This window comes from Papio anubis, chromosome 1 (genome assembly GCF_008728515.1).
Source record: "Papio anubis isolate 15944 chromosome 1, Panubis1.0, whole genome shotgun sequence".
Lineage (NCBI taxonomy): Eukaryota > Metazoa > Chordata > Mammalia > Primates > Cercopithecidae > Papio > Papio anubis.
Window position 1 is genome coordinate 169,015,351 of NC_044976.1, and position 9,021 is coordinate 169,024,371.

The following is a 9,021-nucleotide window of genomic DNA, read 5'->3' on the forward strand; positions in this document are numbered from 1 at the left end:
CTGGTGCTTTGTTAGACATAGCTGAACAAAGCCTCATTTGCTGTGGGTGTTCAATAAAAACAGTTATGGGATTAGGAACTTACATTCTCAAAGAAAATATGGTACAGTCTGAACAAATGAAATTTCTAGTTTAATGCCTTCAAGATTTTTCTGCCCAAATCATCTTTCTTTTAATCCCTTTGATCACATTTATTCTTTCAAAAGCATGGACTATCTATGCTTTAATGCCAAACTCAAATTATCTCTTTGGTATTCAGCATTCTTTGCTTGTTTAGCCATGTCTACACAATTCTTCTGCTTCTCATTTTCCAGTGTTTTCATTTCAAATAAACTTCCTTCCATGTCCTTCAGAGATAATCATCTTAGTGAGGTGATTCATGAGAAGATGCTCTATTCTAATTTGCTGTCCTGGGACTGGTCCATAGCACTGTTTTTAAAACAGATCACATTTCTTGGGAGGAATTACATTTAGTCTTTTTTGTTCTTACCTTCTTTGGCCAGTCTAGACACGGCCATTTAAATAGATCTTTAAATAACAAGTGCCAGCACACTTGAGAGGAGCAGAACATTCGGGGGTGTTGTTTTACATATTAATCACTCATGAATGTTTATTTGAGTATTGAGAAGTCAGTTAACTAACCAGTTGGACACGCTTTTATTTTTTTACATGCAGTCACGTGCCATATACTATTAGGTGTTGGAGGGAGAAAGCAGAATGAAACAGAGTTCTTGATCTCAAGGCCTAATGAATGGTCTAATGGGAAAGGCAGAAAAATGAACCAGTGACTACTTTATGGTATAATATATCCTAAGATGGCATCCCAATCCAGCCTGGAAGACATGTCCCTGCAAGATTTTACAAAGAGATGATGCCCAAAGTGGACGTTGAAAGATGAGTAGCATTAGGAGAATAAAGAGGTGGATGTGAAATGAGCATTCTAGACAGGGAATAGCATGAGTAAGAGTAGTGTGACATATCCAGGAATTACATGTATCTCAATATCCCTGAGTGATGAGAGTAAAAAAGAGTGATAAAAATTGAAGCTGAAGAGAGAGATGGAGGCCAAGTCAGGGACACCTTGGGAATCATGCTGAGGGTGCTTGGGGTGATGGCAATGCTGGGCTTTAGAATTATGGTAAATAGTGCTATTTGTTATTGAACCATCAATATTTTGTGGGGAGGTAATATTTTGGTTCTGGTATTTCAAAAATACGAATTCTGAATAATTTATATCCAGAGTGTTATATACTGCAATAAAAGGTAAATGAAATTGAAGTGTACTGTTCTAGAAGGAGAGATGTTCTGACAACATCTCTCCTGGTTTATTTTTTTTACGAGACAGAGTTTTGCTCTTGTCACCCAGGCTGGAGTGTGATGGCCCAATCTCGGCTCATGGCAACCTCCGCCTCCCGGGTTCAAGTGATTCTCCTGCCTCATCCTGCCGAGTAGCTGGGATTACAGGCACCCACCACCATGCCTGGCTAATTGTTTGTAGAGACGAGGTATCACCATGTTGGCCAGGCTGGTCTTGAACTCCTGACCTCAGGTTATCCATCCGCCTCAGCCTCCCAAAGTCCTGGGATTACAGGCATGAGCCACTGTGCCCTACCATCTCTCCTGTTTTAAACCTCTTCGGGGTCCCTTGATGTTTTAATTACAATTTTACTAGTTCTCAAATTAATGATGGCAGCAACTACTCCAGACGGCCTGCTGCTGGCTGGCTGCAGCAGGGGGACACTACTGGGACTGCATGCTCCATGGAGCCCATGGGAGCTGGGAACAAGCGGGAGACCCACCTTTTCTGACTTGGGGAGGGAGCTCCCTGGCTGCCACGGCAGTTTCCCAAACCATGGCTGCAGACCTGGGTCTCGTGCTCCACACAGCAGGCAGAAGACCCTGCCCTCCTGGGCGGGGCTGTGGCCACCCAAGTTGGGGCTGCATGTCCAAGCCTCCCTGTGCTCTTGGGACTGGGAACAGGCAGGATTCCTGCCCTCCCGGGTGTAGCTGCAGCCACCCAAACTAAAGCTGTAGACCTGGGCTTCCCGCTCCAGGGAGCAGGAAGCAGCGTGACCCCCTGGACGCAGCTGCAGCTGCCCACATGGTTGCAGGCACAGGTATCTCTGCTCTCTTGGGAGCCCAGGAAGGCCCCAATGCCTTTGGATGCTCAGAAGTGCCTCCTCCCACTGCCTAACTTCTCCCTCCTGTGGGCACCTGCTGGGGTCTCAGAGCAAAGTCAGGGGGAGCCTGGATGTCATGAACAGCCATAGGAGGCAGACAGATTCCTGGGCAGAGGGGGCGGTCCCAGTAAGTTGTTTTTCCAACAACTGTGTAAGAAGGGTATTACTATGCTCATTTTACACATGAAGAAATTAAGGCACTAAGAGTTTCAGTAGCTTATGTAAGGTCATGCAGATGATAATAAGAACAGCAAGGATTTCAATCCAAACAATTTGACTCCCGAGCCCTCACACTTTTCTTTATAATGAGTAAGGATGAATTTATCTTTTTCAAATAATACCACATAGACAGTGTAGGTAGCCACTCCCATTAGATATTTAATCCTTTGGGTAATGAGGTTTTGCATTCTAAGAAATGTCTACCAAAATTTATGTATCCAGGAAGGCACAACACTTGAACTCTGATCTCCTTTTAAAATTGTTTACTCCTTATCTCCAAGCTGCCAGCTAGATATTGCCACTTGAGTAATGAGAAGAAACCACAAACTCAGTGTGTCCAAACTAAGCCCTTCATCTTCCATTCCAATCCTTCTCCTTCTGGGTTCCTGCTGTTGACTGAATTTTGTCCCTCTAAAATTCGTTTATTGAAGCGCCAGCCCACCATTTGATGGTATTTGAAGACAAGGCCTTTGGCAGGTAATAAGATTTAAATGAGGTCATGTGGGTGGGGTCCTCGGGATGGGATTAGTGCTCTTATAAAAAGAGACCAGGGCTCTCTCTCTCTCTCTTTCTAGCTTCCATGTAAAGACATAGCAAGAAGATGGCTATCTGTGGGCCCCAAATTAGGCCCTTACCAGGAATTAAATTGGCAGGATCTTGATCTTGGATTTCCCAGCCTCCAAAACTGTAAAAAATAAATGTTTCTTGCTTAAGGCACCCAGTTTATGGTATTTCGTTATAACAGCCTGAGTAGACTAAGATGGTTCTGCATTTCTTTCGGTGGCACCATATTCCCAGTCAGGCAGGCTGGATGTTTGGAAATCATCCTCAACTTCCGTTTCTGCTCTCACAATCCATTACTAAATTCTGTTCTCTTTTTTGGTATTCTTGCTTTGTATTCAGTACCACAGCACCTTGCCATTTATTGTCTGGATTATTTATATAATATCCTCTTTGGTTCACTTTTTGTCTATGAGTTCCTGGAGACTTAAAGAAGAGGAATTTGAGACACAACGAAGTATCCTCCTTCAAAAATCTCCAGTGGCTTTCCATTGCTTGAAGAAGAACATTCAAACTCCTCAGCAAAGAATTTACAGCACCCCATGATAAGGCCTCAATCACCTCTTCAGCCTCAGCTCCTAATATACCCAGCCATGTGCCTTTTACTGCAGCCATGTGGGTTCACCAAACATGTTTTCAGTTCCTGGGTCTTCGCATCTCTGCTTGGTAGAGTTCTTGACTTTTCATCCTGTTCTGAAATCCTACTCATTCTTCAAGATTCTTTTGAAGTGCTTCCTCCCTCTGGCCACCCCATGATTTGTCTCATTAAATGCTTATGTTTCAAACACTGCAAAGTATTTTGTTTCCACCTTTGTCGTGTCACTTAATTTTCAACATGATTGTCATCTTGTTTAGAATGACAGGTTTGTAAGGACTGGGATCTTTGTACATGGTGCTTTGTACATCGAAGTTGCTCAATAAATGTTTATTGAACTTAACACTTTTGGAAAAAGAGTTGACTGGAACCTATAAGCAAGACTGAAATTTAGGTAAATGGGAGGGCATTGAAATAGAAAGTGAGTGTATTCATGAGAAAACAGTTTTCTCTTTGTCTTTCACCCAAGTAAATCCTCCTTAGGATAGAATCAATGCTTTTTTACCCTGGAGGTACACATTCAAGTCACAACATCTTTGTGTGATCTACACCAGACTTATGACTTTCATACTTCAGATGTATACTACAAATAACACACACAGAATTCTTATTAGTCGTTTAAATATTTGTTGGTTTTATGTCATTCTGCCATTCTTGGTTTAATATATCTGCTACATAATAGAGGATTTGTCTGGTCTTTGCCCCAGGTTTCTGACATGAAGCTTCTAAAACCCTTGGAATTTCCGGAGAGATAGAAGTTGTTTTGTTATTCCTGAGCCTCCTGGATGGCTCCTGAGTTTATGCTAATAAGGTGACTCATGGTGGGCTATTCGATAGCTTTGGGACAGGGGCTGGTCACCAGAAAGACCAATCATGTGATAAGAGGGTTGAAACTTGAAACGTTGATCCAGTCTGACTTCTAGGGAGGACAAGGTGTGGAGGCTGAGTTCAGTCATGTTGCCAATGATTTAATCAAATATGCCTACCTAATGGAACCTCAATAAAAACTGAACACCAAAGCTTAGTGGTGCTTCCTGGTTGGTGAACACATCCATGTGCTGGGACGGTGCCATGACTTGATTTGATGGGAAGATGATAAGGAAGTTATGCACTAGGGACCCTCCCAGACCTTCCCCATGTGTCTTTTCATTTGGCTGATCCAGAATGTATCCTATATAATAAAACTCTAATCCTAAGTACTACACTTTCCTGAGTCTGAGTTGTTCCAGTGAATTATTGAACCTAAGAGGGTCATGGGAATCACCAAATTTATAGCTAGTTGTTCAGAAGTGTGGGTGACCTGGAGACCCCCAAAGTACAGCTGGGATCTGAAGTAAGGGAAGATTTGTGAAGGATTAAGCCCTTGACTTATGGATCCTGCACTAACTCTAGATGGTCAGTGCCAAAAATGACTTTTAGTACACCAATTTTGGTTGAAAGAGAAAAATGTCACAGAACGAAAACCATTTTAGTAAATAGCAGTAATTCAGTCATTGTTGGTGGAAATTCTTTGGTGTGATCTAAACCAAAATGAGATCAGCTTTGCTTCAAAAAGGTTTTGCCAAATAAGAGAACCAGCTGAATATTTAATGTTTAAAGTATCAATTTCTATGCATTTTTTCCTTTTTCATAGTGTTCAGGAATTAATTTTGTTAGCAGTCAAGATTGCTTAGTCCTCAGAGTTACATTTCCATTTTGCAAAGTAACAGCTGGTTGGTTTTTACTCTTAGTTTCCCTTTCCCCACCCGGCATGTAAACAACCTGCCATATTGTTGCAGAAAAGCAAATAGGGTTAAAACTGGAGACAAGACTTCCATCATTTTTGCCAAGCAGAGAGGGAAGAACTCAGCAATCACATAATTCTGCTCAAACTAAGTGCATCTGAGAACTATTCAAATGTTCACAGGAGGACATACGACCTCTCTCTTCCCCGCTACTCTTTGGATGTTACACTTTGTTATTTGTCATCAAAATTGGCCTTTTCCTTTATCTCTTTGTGGTAAAACTTGATGGCATCTGAATTTACACTGTCTCCTTGACAGTTGTGCTGCTTCTTTCTGGCAGTTTCTACTTTTCCTTTCATTTTATTATCCTGCTTTTTATTTCCATTTTGTTTTTATAGTCCCTGTGTACTGTCCTGACCTTTAGATGGTCTTACCTTCAACACAGCAAGGATGTCACACTATCACGTACAAATAACAATGTGCTTTCTTAGCTCATTTCCCTAGCATAACTCTTTTTGACACGTCAAAAGCAAGTTTTTGAGAAACCAATTGTGTTTTTATTTTGCCCTAAGGGTTCTTAACCCAATGTCTCTTCTTTTATTCTTATTTTATTATCCAAGGGAAAAAATTTTACTTAGTTTATTTTTTTTAAGCCAGCACTTTGCTCATCAATTGTTTGTTGAATTTATTCCCACTGGATGAGTAGATGTATTCTTTTGAAATAATGTGTCAAATCTTTGTAGCCAAAGATTAAAAAACTAAAAGTGAAATACATCTTACCAGATGTGCTTGGAAGATCTTATTTCTTTGCAGAGAACAGCTTATTTTTTTTCAGCGAATGTGTTTTTCTCTGGAAAATATAATTAGTTAACAGTAGGGGGTCAAGTTTCACTGAACAGAATTGCTCATTCAAGTAAGATGAATGAATTTTGGTTTGAGGGCATCATAGTATGCTTTATTTATAGTTGACTAGGTTGCTCCAGTTACTGAAGAGCATTCATATGCTACTTAGTGTAGCAAGACAGTGCATAAACCCTGTTCATCACAAATTTTTTTACATTATAATTCTGTTTTATTGTAAGCAATAGGTTTGCAAATAAATAATTTTACAGGTTCAAACTCAAAGCATTCATTGGTTTATTAAGATAAATTTGCAAAGCTAATATTGTTGGCTGCTTTTCTAGTCTATGGTTTTGTTCTAGTTCTCTTAACTGTATTCTTTTGTCCACCTTTTGTATAGGAAATATACTATTTTCTCCCCTTCTGTGTATTCTTGGAAGAGGGGATAAATATCAACAGTGATGGAATCTACTCTAATTGCTTGCCAAGACTAAAAATCCATAAACAACTCTGTTTGTCAAGTCAAAGGAATGCTGCATAAAAATTTTGTAGTAAGTTAATTTTTTCCTGATTATGAAAGCAATACATGCATCACAGGGAAATATAGAAATGTAGCAAACTACACGAAAGTATATCATTCCATGAGAATATCTTTTTTTTTTTTTTTTTTTTTTTGAGACGGAATCTTGCTCTGTTGCCCAGGCTAGAGTGCAGTGGCCGGATCTTAGCTCACTGCAAGCTCCGCCTCCCGGGTTCAGGCCATTCTCCTGCCTCAGCCTCCCGAGTAGCTGGGACTATAGGCGCCCGCCACCTCACCCCGCTAGTTTTTTTTTTTTTTTTTTTTGTATTTTTTTAGTAGAGACGGGGTTTCACCGTGTTCGCCAGGATGGTCTCAATCTCCTGACCTCGTGATCCGCCCGTCTCGGCCTCCCAAAGTGCTGGGATTACAGGCTTGAGCCACCGCGCCCGGCCAATCACTTTCTATGCATTTCCTTCCAGTCCTCTCTTTGCGTGGATTTCTTTAATATGCACATAGATAAGCAGTTGCTTTTGCAACAGAGTTGAGATCATATTTATAATTACCTTTTAATTGATTTTTGCTTTATTACACTTTGTCCTTAGCAGACAGAAAGAAGATTAGGACAAATTTACAAAAGCAATCTTTATTCTTCTTTACATAAAACTGCATATATAACTGCATTAAGAGAGAAGGTAATATAGTTTATTGTTTATTTTGCTATTTCTCTGTTCTCTGTGTTTGCTTTCTACTTTGTACTTTCTCTTCAATGATCACATATTACCCAAAGTATTATCTAATCAGACTAAAATCTTCAAAAATAAAGTTTGTTTCAGTTTTGAGCATGACTCAGTCAAAACTGATCAAATTACTGGAAGAGCTAAATATCTCACAGAATAAAACCCACCTGGTACAATTATCTTCTGTAGCTGCATTAGCCTGAATAATCCATCTGTAATTTATGTGTGTGTCTGAAAACATTTGCTACAACATTGCTTTCCCTATGTCTAAATCACGTTTAAACATTGATTAAAATTGCTAGTCTATCAGCCACAACCAAGTACCAAATTCTTTGTGTGTATACTGTTTAAGTTTAGATACCTTTCAAAGAAAACTAGAATTTGTGGTTTCTGACCCTAGGATCAGGAACAGGAAGAGAGAAGGAGGGAATTAACACCTGTTGCTTACTTCTATTTTGGACATTGTTAGGTAGTCGATACACTAAATCAACAGTCCCCAACCTTTTTGGCACCAGGGACTGGTTTCGTGGAAGACAGTTTTTCCATGGATGTGGTGGTGGCGGGGGATGGTTCTGGGATGAAACTGTTCCACCTCAGATCATTGGGCATTAGTTAGATTTGCATAAGGAGTGTGCAACCTAGATCCCTCGCATGCACAGTTCACAATAGGGTTCGTGCTCCTATGAGAATCTCATGCCGCCACTGATCTGACAGGAGATGAAGCTCGGGCAGTAAAACCCGAGCCTGCCATGCACCTCCTGCTGTGTGACTGGGTTCCTAACAAGCCATGGACCAGTACAGGTCAGTGGCCCAGAGGTTGGGGTCCCCTATGCTAAATACTTACAAAAATTCTGCAAAGTAAGTCTCCATCCTACATCTACTAAATTCTGTCAGTTCTGTGTCTCAATAATTGCATTGCACTGCATGCATATGGATAATAAAAAGATTTATTTATTTTAACCTAACAGACAATATCCAGGAAAATAGTCCAGGACTGGCACAACTGTTCTAGGAAGTTACCAAGGCTCTGCAAAGGCATCTGAGGGGGTAAGTCTTATTGGGCATAACACTGTAAATAAGTGAGGGTAATATTAATGATGAAGGACAAAATGAATGCCTCTAGAATTTATCCATTACCATTATCACCCCTTATTCATTAGGATCAATATCCTCTTTTGCCTGAATTTCTGCAATTGTCTTATAATTCGCCACTCAGCCTCTTGTCTTATTTAACACGAGTCCACTCTTTTTTTTTTGTTTTGTTTTGTTTTTGTTTTTGTTTTGTTTCGGTTTTGAGATGGAGTCTTGCTCTGTCACCCAGGCTGGAGTGCAGTGGCGAAATCTCGGCTCACTGCAACCTCCACCTCCTGGGTTCAAGGGATTCTCCTGCCTCATCCTCCCAAGTAGCTGGGATTACAGGCATGTGCCACCACACAAGGCTAATTTTTGTATTTTTAGTAGAGACGGGGTTTCACCATGTTGGCCAGGCTGGTCTCGAACTCTTGACCTTGTGATCTGTGATCTGCCCGCCTTGGCCTCCCAAAGTGCTGAGATTACAGGCATGAGCCACTGCGCTCAGCCCTCAGTCTACTCTTTATATTCTGGCAGATTGATCTGTCTTCTTTGACACTGACAGGAACACATCAC

General features: G+C 40.8%; 1 long non-coding RNA gene across 1 annotated transcript; it reads left to right on the top strand.

Annotated features, from left to right (window-relative positions):
- Positions 1-1,552: 1,552 nt before the first annotated feature.
- Positions 1,553-8,678, top strand: LOC103878989. The gene is made up of 3 exons (XR_002518161.2): positions 1,553-6,668; positions 7,240-7,329; positions 8,343-8,678. It is a non-coding gene; the product is annotated as an uncharacterized LOC103878989 (long non-coding RNA).
- The last annotated feature ends 343 nt before the right edge of the window (positions 8,679-9,021 follow it).